The sequence below is a fragment of the Grammomys surdaster genome, unplaced genomic scaffold (assembly GCF_004785775.1).
Source record: "Grammomys surdaster isolate TR1022 unplaced genomic scaffold, NIH_TR_1.0 100, whole genome shotgun sequence".
NCBI lineage: Eukaryota > Metazoa > Chordata > Mammalia > Rodentia > Muridae > Grammomys > Grammomys surdaster.
This window is the reverse complement of record NW_021604579.1, coordinates 2,191,974-2,210,772: the sequence shown is the minus strand read 5'-3', so window position 1 is coordinate 2,210,772 and position 18,799 is coordinate 2,191,974.

Genomic DNA, 18,799 nt, shown 5'->3' with positions numbered 1-18,799 from the left:
AGAGAAGAGAAGAGAAGAGAAGAGAAGAGAAGAGAAGAGAAGAGAAGGAAACCTAGCACTGACTATTTCACAGTCAGGGGAGCCCCTGCTCAGCAGCTGTGGCAGCCCCTGGTTTAGTTAACAGGGCCAGATGACTTACTACTTGAGTTCCTACCACTTCACTACTGGTTATTTCCAAATGTCCAACACATCACTGAATGGCAGACAAAGTTTCTCAAGTTAATTCTGACCTTGATTTGCAATGTCCTGTTGATGCACTTGTGTGTTATCCACCTGCTTCGGCTCAGTAATGTCAGTCACCAGGTTGGAAATATTTTCCTGATGAAGACATGTCCAAGATTCTTATGACAAAGCATCAACAAAAATCACGTGCCATCCCTAGACCCTTTACATCCCTTGTTCTTGCAGAGTACTCACGTAGGCTTTGATCCAGTCCACGTGTTTCTTACCACGGCTTTGTACCGGTTGAAGCCCATTTGTGTAAAATCAGCAGCATCTTTCATTTCTTTTATATAGAAGGTAGGTTTGGGATATAAAGAAACAGCTGGAGATCAGAGCCTCTCTGGCCACATCTAGGGAGGCTGTGAATAGTGCTTGCATCACAGCTGCCCGACTGTGGGTCTGGATGCTCCACTGACAGCTGACCATGACCGTTTGCTGCTTCCTTCTTCTGAGATCTGCTATGGATCCCAAGAAATCAAAGAGCTTGCTGACTGCTGGCTGCAAGCAGGAGAGTAGAGGAGAGTTCAGCCTTGTATGAATGTATCTGAAGTGTTCTCTGCTGCTCCAGCACTCTGCCTTAGGAAAGGTAGGCTCTCCATCCCTGAGACAATGTCTTTTTTCTTTAATGTTCCATTCAACTTCTTTTAAAAAATTAGTTTAATTTTTTACTTATTCACTGCCCCCCTCCTGGTTACCCCCTCCCACAACCTTTCTCCTATCCTCCCTCCCCTTCTCCTCTGAGCAGGTGGGGGTCCTCTGGCTATCTGCCCACCGTAGCACTTCAAGCTGAGACAATGTCTTAATGCAAGTCCATGCTGGTCTCAAACTCTCTCTCCTCCTGCCTAAGCCTGCCCAGTGCCTGGGTTGCAGCAGTGTACCACACACGTAGCCTAGGATATAATGCAGGCAGTGATACTCAGTAATACAGTCTTCTAAAGCGAGTAACATGCACCTATAATCCCAGCACTAGGAAGGTTGAGACAGGAGGATGGCAACTTGGAGGCCACTCTGGACTACATAGTGAGACTCTGGCAGTAAATAACTAAATAAATAATCAACTACTCCATAAAACTTACTTTGGGAGTGGGTGGGTAGGGGAGTCTCGAGCTGGAGAGGTGGCTCAGCGGTTAAGAACAGCTATTTCTCTTACACAGGACCTGAGTTTGGTTCCCATGCTAGGTGGCTCTCAATCACCTGTACCTCTAGCTTCAGGGACTCTGACACTCTTGGTTTCCATGGGTACCTGCAACTCACGTGCACATCCACACACAAGGACATGGACATTAAAAATTAAATGTTTTTTTTTGTTGTTTTTTCGAGACAGGGTTTCTCTGTATAGCCCGGGCTGTCCTGGAACTCACTCTGTAGACCAGGCTGGCCTCGAACTCAGAAATCCACCTGCCTCTGCCTCCCAAGTGCTGGGATTAAAGGTGTGGACACCACCACCTGGCTTAAATCTTTTTTTTTTTAAAGTCTCAGTTTTCACTTATTCTAAGTGTTGTTTTTCTCCATAGTAATATGGAACAAGCCGCTCGCATTATTCTTGTGGTTGGTTTCCAAGTCTAGCCAAATAGGCCCTGAGTTTGAAAGGCTACAGCCTTTATCCAGGTTTATCGGTTCATGACAACTCTCTAAGCTTGTCCTCTACATCTGAACCATCTGGCTAGCTGAAGCCTCATCAGACAGGCACATAAGCAGCGCAGAGCAGAAAAGATGAATGTACCTAGCCTAAGATTAAATAATTGTGTGTTTTTTCCAAGTAGAAAAAAATTAGAATTAAGAAACAGTGTCATAATTTTTTTTAAAAAAGTTCTTTATTAATTGTCCTTAATATCGCCACCTCCCTCTTGCCTGTCTGCTGGCACAAGCTAGATGACAGCAAAGCAAATGAGCAGGGAGACAGTCAATATTAATAGAAAGAGAGCAGAGCCAGGAAACCACAACTCACACCTAGTTCAATAGCTCAGGGTGTTTTTCTAGAACTTTATGATGTACGCAGCTAGTGGAGAAATATTTCTCTAGTTATCGTGCTCTGTCACTCTGTAGTTTAGGCAAAAAAGATAAATAACTTTCCCTAAGTGTGCTGGGGCCAACTACAGTTTCATCAGCAGATTGAAACTGCCTTTCCAAAAGATTTTACTCCCATCTTGTAAGCGAAGAATGGGCTCCTGGAGGGATGTGAGTAGAGACATCTGAATGTGAACACCTTAATAGCTGTATGATCTTGACTGTATCATTTATTCATTTACTACTTTAGTATATATGGGTGTTTTGCCTGCATGTGTGTTTGTGTACCATGTGCATGCCTGCTGTCTATAGAAGCCAAAGGAGAAGGTGTCAGATCCCCTGGAACTGGAGTTACAGATGCTTGTGAGCTGCCGTGTGGTGCTGGGAACCACAACTGGGTCCTCTGCAAGAGCAGCAAATGCTTTTAACTGCTGAGCCGCCTCTCCAGCCCCTGAATACGTTATCTAATTGAATACATTGGATTAGTTAGGTATAACATTTGCTTGAATGTCATTTTAAAAAGCAGATTAAATACAAGACCTTATTTCTCCCTCAATGCTGTGGTGGCTCCTCTGTCATGGAAATTCACAGCTCCTCCTTTCTGTGTACTTACGATCTCCAGCACACACTGTGCTGGCTGTCCATTATTCATAGTCAGATCTGGACTATGAAGATGGGGCCTTCTCAGCTATCTAAGCAGCAAGAAAAGGGATGAAGGGGTGAAGGACAATGACATCCTCTGAAACCCCTTCCCCGTGACTTCTGCTTACACTGGATTGATTAATCTCCAAGAGAAATCTGAACTGCAGCACTGCAGCTTTCCATCTGGGCACATGGCTTAGAATTTGGAAGGAGGGCATCACACGCTGAACACAGTGACAGACATGCCTGTGACCCTCCATGTTCACAGTATCCTTCTTCTGTCATAGAACTGCCACCACCACTGATCTGACCTTGGCCTTAGAGCCAAAGAGTACATTTCTTCGGCTTCCTTTGCAGTGAATTATATCTTTAGACAACAGGAAGTGAGCTGAAGTATTTGTAGAAAACTGCCTGTCCTTTATTCTTTCATTTCTCCTTGCCCACAGGCAATGCACTGACGTGTGGTGGACGAGTCAGCTATGTATACATAAGGGTAACACCTTGGGTGACTGTGCAGTAGCCAGACAGAAGGTATTATTTCCGGGCAAGTCTGCCCAGGTGGAATCACCTACTACTCTGGACCTTCTGCTTGTCTCTGTTGTAGTTTGAGAGAAATAAGCCTGCACTTTTTCAAGTCCCTGTCCTTTGGTATCCTTTTGTCATGATGGCCTTGCTCATATTCACATATATTCTTTCTTTGTCTCATTTTATTTTTTGGTAAGATGCCAATGATGTGATATATTCTCCTGAGTTATTGGAAAAATTAGAACCAAGGTAGCACTGGGGCACGAGGATGATATGTCACCGTTAATAGATATCAGGAAGCTGTTTCTGACACGTTTAGGAAGCATGCAGCCTGCTTTCCTGTTAGCACAATGGAAGACTCACTCTGATTGAGCCCTTGACTTAGAAACACATGAGAATATAAATGTCTTAGATTTAAACTTAAGTATAAAGGCTATAGTTGAGACCAGAATGTATGCTGGGTTCACACTCCCAACTCTCCTGGGGTTAATCAAGTGAATCATGCACACTTTCATTGCCCTGAGTCTGGCAATCTACACGTGAGCTTCAGGGCGGCTGCCACCTCTGACCTGTCTGCCGTATGACATGTTTGGAACTGCACATGGACCACATGGGGGCAGGAATGGCGTGAAGAGTTCATGATCTTTGTTCTTGAGAGTTACAGAACAGAACATCTTCTGGCTAGGTCTTAAAGAACTGGATCCTCTGGGCCCATCCACTGTCAGAAGGTGTCCACCAGGTCTGGAAACATTCATCAGCTGCACGCATAATCACTCCTAGATCAGCTCATCAGAAAGATAGACTTTGGATAAGCATCTCCTGACTTCTGCTCTAGCAGGCTTTTAGAATAGTCAACTTCTTTGTCTCAACACATTTCTCAACTTAATTGCCCTGTTCAGTAAACATCCTGATATGATTCCAGTCATAAGTAAATGGAGGTATTATAAGAGGAAACCCTCCACAGTTTGGGTTATGTCTCCATCTCCTCTTGCCTGCACTATTATTGTCTCAGAATAGAACTCAGCAAGTGCCAGCCAGGAAGAAAGAGACTCCTTGGAAGAGGAAGCTCCAAAAAACAAAAAGAAAAGAAACAAAAACTATCCTTTGGGAGTGTATACTTGAGTCGGAGAACTCCTCTCCACCCCCAGGAAGCATGACTTTAGAACTAAATTCAATTTAAACACGTAGATATAAAACCGCCCTTAAACCATTTCTCCCTGTGGAAGACAGGACTCCTTACAAAAGGTAACAAGTGTTCTCTTCTTTTGCAGATCTGAGTTATGACATGCTAAGTTTCCTCATGTGTGCACAAAGCCTATATTCTACAAAGGACGTGTGTAGGTCAATAAACATATGAGCACAGATTTCAAAGACTTAATGGAACATTGGTAAAAGTAATCCATTAGGAAAATTAAAAAAAAAAAGCCATGTCACACCCAAGCAGTCTTTAGCCCGAGTGCAGAACAGCAGGAAGGGTATTGGAAAACTTCTACCAGCAAACCCCAAGGAAGTAGATACCAGACAGAAAAAGGTCAACAGACCACCTTGTAGAAGTTTCAGGTAGAAAGACAAAAAACAAACAAGAAACACTGAAACAAAAGCACTGTATGCTTGTCAAACTATGGTTCTCAGGTTCACAGTCAGCCCTGTATCTGAAGACTGTGTCCATGGATACTGTCAACCTAATGACAAATAGTCAGAAAAAAATTGTATGTTTGCTTAATGTACACACATTTTTCTGGTCACTATTCTGGAAAGTCTGCTGCTTACTTTGGGCTGTCAATGTTACTAGGTTGAGAAACACCTTAGGATGTTAACCACCCACACTTCTAGATGTGTCTGTGATAGTATTTTTCAGGCAGGACTAGATCTTAAGACCTCATGGAGGGTTCTATATCTTAATAGAGTCATAATATAAGGTCTACATTAGGAGGTGGTAAAGGGTAGGGGTGGGGCCTAGTCAGAGGAAGCAGGTAACTGAGAAGGGTGATTTTGGGGGCTATTTCTGTCCTGGTCTTTTCCATTATCTCTCTGCCTCATGTCAGCCATGAGGTGAGGGCTATGTCCCAGACAAGCTCCCAACACCATGATGCGCAACCACATAGGTTCAAGCAACCAAAACTAAACCCTCCAAAATACAGGACAAAAGAAACCTTGCCTCCTGCCAGATAGAAGGCAAGGGTGAGGGGTGAGGGGTGTGGGGGAGGGGCATAGGTGTGTAGGGGGAACATGAGTGTGGATGTGGGCGGGTGGTGTGAGTGTGGGCAGGGGTGAGGGATGGGAATGAGGGGGGTGAGGGGTAGGTGTGGGCGAATTGTGGGTGAGCAGGTTGAGGGGGAGAAACTTCTATGAAACACTGGACAGGTGCTATAACAAAGGTAGGAGAGATGGCTCAGAGGTTAAAAGGACTTCATCTCTTCTAGAAGATTAGAGTTTGCTTCTCAGCACCCACATGGCAGCTCACAACTGTCTATAACACCAATTTGAGAGGATCTGACACCTTCTGGCCTCCTCAGGCACTGCATGCATGTGGTATACAAACATACATGGAGGCAAAACACACACACACATTTTACAAATAAATTCTTTAAAGAAAGATTTGCTAAAATATTGTTGAAGTCTCTTAAAATTATTGGTAGTATTAATGATGAATTCTCTAAGTTCTTAAGGGTGAACATGGCTAGTTTCATTTTCTGTCAACAAGGAGACTCTTGAAGGCTGGGGCAATGTGACTCTCTATGGGCAGCTGTTAGACTGTTCTCTGATGCCCTGGCTATGGTGAGGAAAAGACTGGCAGCCAACTAGAGTACCCTTATACCACCAGAGAAGGAGCACCTCCCTTGGTGGCCTAAGAGAGGGGCTGCTGTGATTGGTGCTAAAGAGGCAAGGCTCTGATTTGTACAAACCCAAACTTGATTTCCCTCCGTTCCTATGCAAAGTGTGCTGTGACTGGTGGAAATGCAAACCTTCATTTGCTCCTGAGTTATGCTGTGACTGATCTAAGTACCCATTCTGTTACATAAAGTTCACTTCGATAGCCAGCTTGGGAGACATCCTCCTGAACTGCCTCCCTGGGGACACAACATAAGACCCAGTCCAAAGCTCATCTCTACTGACCTCTTGAACGCTTTTCAGCAGCACGGGCTGGGCTGGTGACACGGAGCAGCAGAGACGCACTGTGATCCAGATCAGCAGCGTCGATGTCAGCTAAGTAGTTGCCAGCCTGAGTTGCACATGTGGCAGGGCAGCCTTCAGCTTGACAGCTGAAGGAAAGGCGGAGCCGAGTGGTTCCGAAGCTGCAAGAGCCGTGAAGTGTCTAGCTCCTTAACAGCTGAAGGAGAGACATATGACCAGTTCAAGATAGTAGCCAGGACAGGAATGAGGGCGGGGGTGGGCAGAAATAAAGCCAATGAAGTCCTGAAGCGAAAGAAAGCTATAAATAGACAGAGAAAATAAAGTGCAGGTTCTGGTTGTTGGAAGAGTTTCAGAGAGCTGTTGAGCTTTTAGGACCAGCTAAATATCTCAGAAACCCCTAGCCCAGAGATAAAACACTGCTTGTGTCCAGGGCTGAGGAATCCCAGTACACAGGCTGCCCAGAGGCTGTGATGCCAGTTGCTGCCAAGAGCTAAGAAATCCTAACCCTAACCTCCTGTATGTGTGGTTTGAATGAGAATGTCCCCTACAGGCTTAAGTATTTGAACACTTGGTCCCCAGCTGGGAGAGGCTTAGGAAGTGTGTCCTTGCTGAAGGAAGCGTGTCCCTGGGGTTTCAGTGTTCCTCTTTTCCAGGTTTGCTCTCTCTGCCAAGCTCAAATTTGAAGATCTGAGGCCTCAGCTTCTGCTCCTGGCGCCATGCCTTTTGTCTGCTGCCATGCTTCAACACCTTGACGGACTCTCACCCCACAAGATCCGTAAGTCAAAATAAACCCTTCCTTCCGTAAGTTGTCTTGTTCAAGACGCTTTATCATACCAACAGAAAAGCAAACTGGAATACTAGATCTAGACAAAAGTTGAGGGTCACAGTCCCCAAGGCCTATAGAGAGCTGTTAACACCAGAGGGTGCCTACAGCTGCCCTGTCTGACTGCTGCTAATCCGTGTCAAATACTGAGAGACACAAAAGCTGCCGAAGGACTTGAAGAGCTTTTGTCATGTCACCTATCTATGACTACCACCCAGGGTGACCAGAAAGGCTTCAGCCAACTGATGAATAACAAGTTTAATCTTTCCAGTAGGGCATTCACACTCACCTCACACATGTAAAGGAACTTCCCGTGGAGTGCCAAGTGATCTAGAGATGACCTGAAGCTATGAGAGAACATGCGTAGATTAGAAACCATTTTATTTTTAAAATTTATTTACTGAGTTGTTTTTTTTTTGGTTTTTGCTTTTGTTTTTTGTTGTTGTTGGTTTTTTTTTTTTTTTTGAGACATGGTCTCACTGTATAGCCTTGGCTATTCTAGAACTGTGTAGACTAGGCCGACAGTCCCCCAACTGCCTCAGTCTCCTAAGGCCAGTCACCATGTCTGGCCCTTTTCTTCCTTCCTTCTTCCTTCCTTCCTTCCTTTATTTTTTTTCTTTCTTTCTTTTTTAAAAGTACTCTTTTTAAATTTTATTTATGACTACACTGTAGCTATCTTCAGTCACACCAGAAGAGGGCATCAGATCCCATTACAGATGGTTGTAAGCTGCCATGTGAGTGCTGGGAATTGAACTCAGGACCTCTAGAAGAGCAGTCAGTGCTCTTAACTGCTGAGCCATCTCTCCAGCCTGTCAGGCCCTTTTCTTTTGTCTTATTTTATCTCTCTTTCTTTCCTTTTCTCTCCCTCTTCTTCCTCCTCTTCTTCTTCCTCATCTCCTTCTTCCTTTTGGACAAGGTCTTGATGTGTAGCCTTGACCCCATGACCAGATTTCATTTTCTTGATCAACATTTGATGCAGGAGTGTCCAGCTTACTGTAGGCAGTGTTACCCTGGGCTGGTGGTCCTGGGTTCTATAAGAAAGCAGGCTGAAAAAGCCATGGGGAGCAAGCCAGTAAGCAGCACTCCTCCATGGCCTCTGTTTCAGCTCCTGCCTCAAGCTCCTGTTCTTACTTCCCTCAGTGAGGGACTACAGCTATAAGATGAAATAAACCCTTTCCTGTCCAAGTTGCTTTTGGTCATAGTGTTTATTGTAGCAACAAAAAGCTAACTTACCTCATACTTCAGCTGTCATTTTGGTTTCCAAAGCATTCTTCTTAGTGAAAAAAGAAAAAAGAAGAAAACAAATATGCAAACATACAGAGAAAATGGACTGAATACCTGTTCCCGTATTCATCTACGTGGTTGCTAATATTTTATACCCATACTTGCTTTCGATTTTTCAAAAATGAATAAACATTGTAAGTAGAGGCAAATGCTGTATACACCATGATAACTTTACTTCTGGCCTTCTCCATTTTAACATGCATCATTAATTCAGTGTCTTGGATACTTAGGCTTGTATGTATGCCATAAACATACTTTTAACATACCTGTATCTTTATGTAGATGGTACCTTACTCTACATATTATTCTGCAACTTGATTTCCTGTCTTCTTACTGTGTTTAGAATGGATTCCTTGTTGATATCTATCACACTGGTTGATTTATTTGGACGCTGTCTAGTAAACTATCTTGTGGATGCAGTAAATTGCACTTTGTTTACTGTTGGACATATGAGACATTTCCTTTTTTATAACAGATAATACCGCAATGTTTCATGCGTGTTCACGCATGTGGTACTGGTGTTTGGACCCAGGCCCTCATGCACGCTCAGTATGTATTCCACCCATGATCATCTGTCTCATCATTTTTATATGTGACTCTGTGTACATATGTGTAAGGGTTTTTCTAGCCTGGCAGAATAACGAATAAGCAAACAAACAATGGAATCTGTGAGTCAAATGGTGAGCCAGTATTCATTCTCACAACTATACTGGCTGAGTTTTCTTTCCTTCTGGAGTCAGGGCTTTGCTAAACCACCTGAAGTGTGTGATCCTCTCATCCCATGTTCCCGAGCAGCTGGAGTCACAGGTATGCACCACTGCACACAGCTGTTCATCAGCATGAGAGCCTGGTGCTCCATATCCGACACCTGGACCAGCATCCACCAGCACTTTCTTACTTAGATGCGTGTGAAATAGTGTCCCAGGGGCTTTCTTCAGTTGCCTAGGCAGGGGGAGGTGCATTTTTTTGCATATTTATTTGCCACTCAGAAATCTTCCAGGAATTACTCTTTTTCCTCTTTTCCCATTGTCTCATATTTATTAACAATATGTAGGAATTGTATTATAAACTTGTGCACCAAGCCTTGTCGAGATACAAGTACCATCTTTTCTTTTTCTTCACTATTTTATACTATTTTATTTTCTGTGTGTAGGTGTTTTGCCTGCATGTATGTCTGTGCACCACGTGTGTGCCTGGTGTCTGCTAAGACAAGAAGAGGGCACTGAATCCTCTGAATGTTGAATCACATACAGTTGAGCCACCGTGTGGGTGCTGGAAACTGAACTCAGATCTTCTGAAAGAGCAGCTAGTCTCTCAATCACTGAGTCATCTCTTCAGCTCTTCACTGTCTCTTCTGTGTGAAGACTTTGAGCTTCTCCCCTGCTTCTCCTCAAATATACAATAGGCTGTTATGACAACAGTCACTATGCTGTGCAATAGGACATTAGTGCCTACAACTTCCAGGCTGCATGGAACCTGTCGCCTGACTCTCGTTCTACTTTCAGGTAAGCTCCTGCATGTGAGAGGAGCAGGGGTGTCTCCTGCTACACTGACAGCATCCTTCTGAGAGCACCCTGAAGACAGTCTTCTGCTGTAACCAATTCTCACACTTATTTATTTATTGAATAGTTTGTTCTTCCCTCTATATTTTATTTATTTATTTATTTATTTATTTATTTATTTATTTATTTATTTATTTATTTTTGAGGCAGGGTCTCTTTATGTAGTTCTGGCTGTTCTGGAGCTCTCTATGTAGACCAGGGCTCAAACTCACAGAGACCCACCTGCCTCCACTTGGATTCAAGGAGTACGACACAATGCCTAGCCCTTTTCCCCATATTTTCAATGGCAAATTTGAAGTGCTGCAAACATTCAGAGATGGCTTTCTGAGATCTTTTTTTTTATTTCACCAACCCGTTTATCTGGTTCCACACCAGTATCACACCACCTCAGTCTAGGAAGTGGCGAGGTAATCCTTTTCAGGTATCCCCAGATCTTCCAGCTGCCTTGTTTTCTGCTTCAGGCTGAATTTTAACATTGTTTCTTTCTGTGGAAAGTCATGCTTGGCTTCCTCTTTACAATGTGATTGAATTCATGGATAAACTCTAAGGAAGAACTTACATCTGCGGACACTGACTCCTACAACTCGAGGACCTGTGACTATCTCCATTTCTGCGGTCTCTCTGTGTGTTTCCGCATGTGCTCTCATACTGCTTCGTAACCTAATGCTTAGCAGACTGATTTTAATTGTCTTCATAATGAGCTTACCTACTTTTGCCAGATTAATTCCAAGTAGTCCTTTTTAAGATTGATTTTTATTACTGTGTGCATCAATTAGCGTTTGTGCATGCATATATACATTAATAATATTTATTTTTTAAATGTAAAAGGACAGATTTACTCTATTCTACTTTTAAAAAGTCACAATTAGTCATGAATGCAGCAACTTTTCTGAGCTTCCTCATTAGATTTGACAAAATCTACTCTAAGGGACTTTCAGTTCCAATTTTTAAAATTATTTATTTATTTATTTATTTATTTATTTATTTATTTATTTATTTTTGAGACAAGTCTTTCTATGTAGTCCTGGTTGTCCTGGAACTCAGTATGTAGACTAGGCTGGCCTCAAACACACTGCCTTTGCCTCCCAAGTGCTGAGATTTCTTTGAAATCAGCACAGTCCTTACTCTTCAGAGCAATGTACTCCATCAGCAAATTCAAGGTTGTGTTGTAGAGATTCTCAACTAGGCCTTCATATAAATAATTCTTATCCCTTTGACATTGATAGCATTGACATTGACTTACATAAACCTAAATTGAGCCATATAATTAGAATTTTGACTACCCATGTGTTTCAGTTAGGACTTCATTGCTGTGAAAAGACACCATGACCAAGGCAACTTTTAAAAAAAAATTTTATCCATTTACATTTCAAATGATATCTCCCTTCTCGGTTACCCCTCCACAACACCCCCCCTTGGCCTCTATGAGGGTGTTCCTCCACCCACTCATCCACTCCCACCTCACCCCTCTAGCATCCCCCTAAGCTGGGGCATTAAGCCTCCCTCCCCTCCCATTGATGTCAGATAAAGTCAGCATCTGCTATCAAGACAACTCTTATAAAAGCAAGTATTTAATTGGGGCTGGCTTACAGTTTCAGAGGTTTGGTCCATTATCATCATGGTGTGAAGCATGGCAGTGTGCAGGCAGGCATGGTCCGGGAGAGTTTTACATGGAGCCAGAGAGTTTTATATCTTGATCTGAAGGCAACCAGGAGAAGGCTCTCCTCCACACAGGCCGGAGCTTGTGCACTAGAAGACCTCAAAGCCCACCTACACAGTGATACATTTCCGCCAACAAGGCCTTGCCTATTTCAACAAGGCCATAGCTCCTTCTAGTGCCACTTCTCACGCATCAAGCAAATTCAAAACACCACACCATGACGTTGTTATAACTTATGTAATAAAATACAACCAATCCTTGAATGAGCATAAAACTCAAGTGCATGACAGCCAATTATTTATGGGAATTCACACTGAAGGTCACTGTAAGACAGAATAGAGAGAATAAGTTAATGACGTTGATGATGAAAGAGTCGCTGTTTAAGGATGCCAGTGGCTGTAATGATAAGCTCACTCGGTTAACAGGAGTTGCCTCTGTTTCACTAAATTCAAAGAACAGTAATAAACTGCCATGCAGTTCGTACTGTGCTAAGCACCACTGGTGATCTCCAGAGCAAGATGGCTAGTGATACTTGCCATGTCTTGAGCTGTGGGTTTGATGGAGAGAGTCTATCTATTGAGTACAATGGAAGAACAATGGAGGATGATTCCCGATCAACACATGTATCCATAACAACATGCATGCACACCCACATACATGTCCTCACACATGAAACATGCACACAAAAAAAAAATAGAAAAAAAATGGAAGGATTTAGGTTTAACCAGCTGGCACTGGGGTAGGGAAAATGATCCTGGATTGTCTGAGTGGTTTCCTTGTGGTCACAGTGAGGGACAGACGTGAAAGGGAAATGTCAGAAGTTATGTTTGGAGTGAGGCATATCAGGGACCTGCCCATTGCTGGCATTGAACATGGCTGTGGGTATGAGCCAAAGCATGCTCGAAGCTTCCAGTAGATGCTAAAGGCAAGGAAATAGTGTCTCTTCTAGACCTTCCAGAAGAATCTGGCCATGTGATATCTGGTCCACAGAACAGTGGGATTGATTTCCAGCTTCTGATCTTCAAGATTATTAGATATGAAATTTGTGTTATTTTAAGCTACCACACTTGTGACAATTATTTATGAAAGCAATAAGAATTCATGCAAAGTATGAGAAGCCAGTCAGAGAAAGAACAAGTTTTGAATGAAAGTTCACAGATCTGGAGAGCTGGTGGTTACTGGCAGGTTATTAGAAATGTAGATTTGAATCCTAGAGGAGGTGTCAGGACCCAAGACTTTAGAATCATTTCATGGAGGGAATACTTGACACCTAGAATGCAGGTGGAAGAGTATTAGTTAGTAAATTCAGAACCGTGCTGTCTGACAGAGCTACAACACAGACAGTGAATGCGAGGCACATATGCCATCCAAAAATGTCATTAACTGGGCTCAGAGTTGGCTCAGTGGGAAAAAAACTCTAGCCACATAAGCCTGGAGACCTGTTTGACTCCCAGAATCCATATATAAAACTGAATTCCATGTCATACATCTGTAGTCTCAGCACTCTTACTGTGAGCTGGGAGGCAGAGACAGGAGGATTCCCTGGAAACCTGCAGGTCAACTCTCCTGGAGCACCCGGTGTAACACAAAAATAAGAGAGACCCTGGCTCAACAAGGTGGAAGATGAAAACCAACTCTAGAATGTTGTCCATTGATGTCCACATTCATTCCATGGTATTCACATGTTCTCTCTCTCTCTCTCTCTCTCTCTCTCTCTCTCTCTCTCTCTCTCTCTCTCTCATGTACACACACAATCCATGTCAACAACCATATTAAATCACACAGAAGAAACAGGTAAAAATTAAACCTTAATAGTATGTTTTATTTTACTAAATATGTCTAGATTGTTGTCACTTTAACATTTAATCAGCACAAAGATTACCAAAGAGCTCTTTGAAATCCATTGTTTTGCAAGCAATCCGTGTGCGCCTTACACTTGCAGCATACAAGTCCATCATGTCTGCAATTAATTTCAAGGGCTCAGTAACCTTCATGAGGCTGGGATAGTGGCTGTATCAGGCAGTGCAATTAGAGGGAGAGCAGACAGCCAGTGAAGCCTTGAGAGACACCTGCATTTGGGAGATAAGAAGAGGGAAAAGAGCCAGTGGAGAAACTGACGGAGGCAGGAGGATAATCAGGACAGCACAACGTCTAAAAGTCCAAGCGTCTTTCTTAGGGAGATGAAGGGAAGAAGGTCATCACAGACCTGGTTTGGTGCAAAGCATTCTTCACTCATGCATTTGAGAGGGCTTCCCCTGCCATAGTGTGGCTCTGCACTACAAAATCATCCCTCTGCCATGACTCTCGTGGATGTCTCATGGATGGACTCTAAACATATTTGGCTGGAGATAACAGGGTGACTGAAAGGAAGAAGAAAGGAACAGTTAGGTGGTACAAAGTTGTCAGAGAGTATGATGATTTAAAACAGGTGCCTGGTGGGAGTAAGATGGAGATTGGGTTACCATGACAACCGATTATTTCATTGGTCCAATGACCAGTTGCTATGGCAACAAAATCTTTGTGTCAGTGTGACATAGATCCCAAGGGAGAGGATGCTTTTGCAAAGGACCCCATGCTCATTGATAAAGCTTTCACATTTGCAATAATTTCTGCATTGCTTGAAGTGTCTCTCATAGGCATGCCAGGTAAACACAGACATTCTTCTTTTTCCTTGCCATGCATTTACGGCAATCACTGATTGCAAAATGCCTACGTCTTCCTGTTCTACATAATGTCCTGCTTAATACTCTTCAGTTGTTTTTGTTATGTATCATTTTCTCTCAAAAACTGTACTTCCCTTGCAGGCAGGGGCTATTCTTACGGTTGAGTTGTACTTTCCAAGAACTCAACATACAGTACTCACTATGCAGTAGACAGCCAGTGGGAGCCAGCCAGATTTGGGTTACGCACCTTCTCTACCTCTGCCATCTGCCAGCTGTGTGGCCTAAGGAAAGTTGTTTTTTCCTCCTCCTCATTGAGAAAGAGTTCTCATTGTGTAGCCTTCTGGAACTCACTATGTAACCAGGTTAGCCTTGAACTCACAAAGATCCACCTCTGCCTCTGCCTCCCAAGTGCTGGGATTAAAGGCGTGCACCACTATGCCTGGCTCAGAAGTAACTTTTAATGTAAAAAAACAGATATAGAATAGATAATGAGTTTTCATGTGTGAATCTTATTTGAGTTTTGATTCAAACAAATTTTAAGAAACCCATAAAGTAACTGGATGTGTAAGCACTGGGAGGAAGTATCAAAGATATATCTTATGATAAACAGGATGATGTAGACTATCAGCAGAGTGCATGGGCTGTGCCGAGACTGACAGAAAGTCTCTGCTCGCTGTACTTCAGATAGGCATCAATATCTAGAATATATAAAGAACTGTGGAACGTAATTGAAAAACACTCTGTTGGTCAATAAATGGGCCACTGACTTGAATGGACAGTTCTCAAAAGGTGGGAGGGGGGAATTCAAATGGCAAATAAATATTTTTAAAAGTGTTTAATATCATTAACCATCTGGGAAGTGCAAATTAAGACCATTTTGAGATTCTAGTTTGTCCCAGTGAAACTTGCCACCACCAAGAAAACAAATAACAGACACTATTGTAAGGAAGAGGAACCTTAATCCTTATTGTTGTACGAGTATAGACAGTGTAGAAATAGAGGGGTCTCAGAATCTGAAAACTAAAAGCACTGTAAGGCACAGATCTACTGTCCCCGGGATCTATATCCTACTACAGGGGCATTTACATATTGCTACATTTATTGCAAGGAAATAAAATCATCCTAGGTGTCCGTCAACAAGTGAATGGAAAGAGAAAAACTGGCCATATATTGAATTTTATGTTTACTTACAACAAAGGAAGAAGTATGAAAGTTTTGGGAAAATGGATGAAAATGGAAAATAATATGTTAAGTGCGAACCCAGCCAGGCACAGAGAGACAAAGACCACAGATTTTCTCTTATCTGCAGGTCCTAGAATCTATTTTTTATACATGCGTATTTTTGTGAGCATGAGTGTGTAGTGGTTAGGAGAGTAGAAAAGGGCCCAAGACTGGGGAAACATGGGCTTTGAGAACTTGGTGGTGAGTGAACAGAACATGAGTGAAATAAAGCTAGCACAGTGCGGGGTAAGGGGAGAGAAGAGGGGGGCAACCAAAGCTACGTATATATGGAAATGCCGTAAAGAAATCAAGGATATGTTTGTGCTAATTAAAATAAAGTACATATCCTGTAATTTTATATGTGAGACCCTAAAGACTACCAGGAAAACTTAGATATGATAAACACTTTCAGCAGAGTGGCAGGACACAAAATATAAGATCAGGAACGTTCCTGTAGATAAGCATGCCAAGAAATAATTTTTTAAAAATCCATTCAAAATTGCAAAAAGTGTGAGAAGAGGAGGAGGTGGTGGCTGCCACCCATCTTGGAGTAAACCTAACCCAGGAAGTAAACAACCACCACAATAAAAACTTTACAACACTGACAAAGGCAAGCCAGATGCTAGAAGGTTGAAAGACCTTCCATGCTCACAGATAGGAAGAATTAATATTGTGGAATGGTTATCTTGACAATGGTGGCCTACAGCATCAACACAGTCCCATTAAAATTTCATCAGCATTTTCTGTTTTTTTTACAGAAAGAGGGAAAAAAATCTTGAAATCCACATGGAAACAGAAAAGACCCCAGGTCCTGAGCAAAAGGAGGGATGCTGGGAATATCACCATATCTGATTTTAAGTACTGCAGCAGAGCCTTAGTACCAAAACCAGATATGTAGCTCGATGGCATATGATGGAGGACCTAGACATGTTTATGGACCATTTGTACTTCCTGTACTTCGAGTGTTTCATCAGTGCATTTATTTACTTACTTATTCATTTTTAAAATTGTAAGACAGGAGTTCACATATCTCAGGCTGAGATATGCAACAGCTGCTTGATTTTTGACAAACATGCCCCAAAATATACATGATAGAAAAGACAGCATCTTCAACAAATGGTGCAGGATGTTAGCATGGAGAAGAATGAAACTAGACCCTTATCATCTTACCCTGCATATAACTCCACTTCAAATGGATCAAAAACTGTAATACACATTGTGAATCTTTGTTAATATTAGAGGGAAAAGCAGGGAGTATACTTCAAGATACAGGCGGGTATCAGCAAGGACTTCCTGCATAGGAGCCACTCAGAAAATAATGCCGACAACAGACAAGTGAGATTTTGTGAAATGAAGGCTGTGCACAGCAAAGGGAACAGCTAATGGAGGCAGGGCAGCTCACAGATGGGAGGAAATCTTCTCTAACTGCACATGTGACACGGGATTGCTATCTAGACTACACAAAGGACTAGAGATTCTTAAATAACAAGAAATCAAATGGTGGGGTTGATGAACCAGTTAGTTGGGTGTAGTAGAATGCCACTAGGAACCTGTACTCTGAGCATCTGGGAGGTAGAGGCAGGAGGATCAGAAGTTCAAGCTCATCTTTAGGTACATATCTTGTAGAAGGGTAGCCTGAGTTATTCCAAACCTTGTCTTACATAATGAAATGAATAGACACTCTCAAATGATAAAGGTCAAATGATCAATTATTTGTATGAATGAAAAATGTTCAAACTCCCTGGCAACCAGAGAAACACAAAACTACATTGAGATCCCATCTCTGTCCAGAGAGAATGGTTGTTACTAAGAAGTCAACAACAAATGCAGCCAAAGATGAGACCAAACACAACGTTTATGCCCAACTATTGGGCATAAACTAGCTAGAGCACTAGAATTCAGCACAGAGGGTCTTCCAAAAACTAAAAGTAGATCTATCCTACAATCTGATTATATAATTTCTGAGTATTTATTCAGGGAACTCCAGGTCAACATAACACACTTGCATATCCATATTTGTTTATTACAACAATACTCACAGTAGCTAGTTGTGGGAACAACCTAGGCGTCCATCGACAGAGGGATGGGTAAAGAAAATGTGGTGTACCCATACAGAGGGATTTATTTTTAGCCATAAATTCTTTAGCCATAAGGAATGAAATCATATCATTTACAGGAAAACGGATGTGTCTAGTGGCAACATAAGGCAGTCTCAGAAAGGTGGATATTGTGTTTTCTCTTATTGCAGTTCCTAGATCTTATGTGGACATATAAAGTCATGTGTGCATATATTATATGAAGTTAAACCATCAGGGGACAAGATAACTAACAGGACAGCAGAGAGTTAAGAAGAGGGACCAGTGAGGAGGGAGAGTAAGCACATGGAAGGATACATTGTATGTAAATGTCCTTATATAACCAGTACCATGTAAATCAGTATACACTAATGAAATAAAAATATATTAAAAACATCTATCTCAATACCAGTAACTTCAGAAAAGCACAGTAGGATTGTAAACATGACAACCCTGTGCTGTAGGGAGAATTCAAATCTTTTAGAGGTATATTTGAAGATATGAGTGCGTTAATTTCTTTGATGTCTGGAGTTTGCCTCAAAGTAACCCAGAAGGGACAAGGTGAGGGTGAGGGCAGGCTGGAGACGAGTCTGGACTGCCTGCCTCTCAGCAGCTGCCACAGTTGGGTGATGAATCTAAGGAGTTCCTGGCATTTCTTGTCATTTGCATATTGAAGTTTTCCAAGATGAATAATTTGAGAAACTAAGGAACTATACATTTAGAACATTGTGTTAGTTGGCTTCCTTCTTGCCATGACAACATACCTAATGCAACCAACCTAAAGGCAGAAAGATTGATTTTGGCTTATAGTTTCCATACACTCTTTTGGCCTTGGGCAGAACCACATGGTGATGGGAGGTGTGGAGGAGGAGGCTGTTCCTCTCATGGTGGATGGAAAGGAGAGAGAGGAGGGTAGAGACAAGGTATGTAACCTTTAGAGCACACCCTGTAGTCACCTACTTCCTCCAACAGGCCCCACA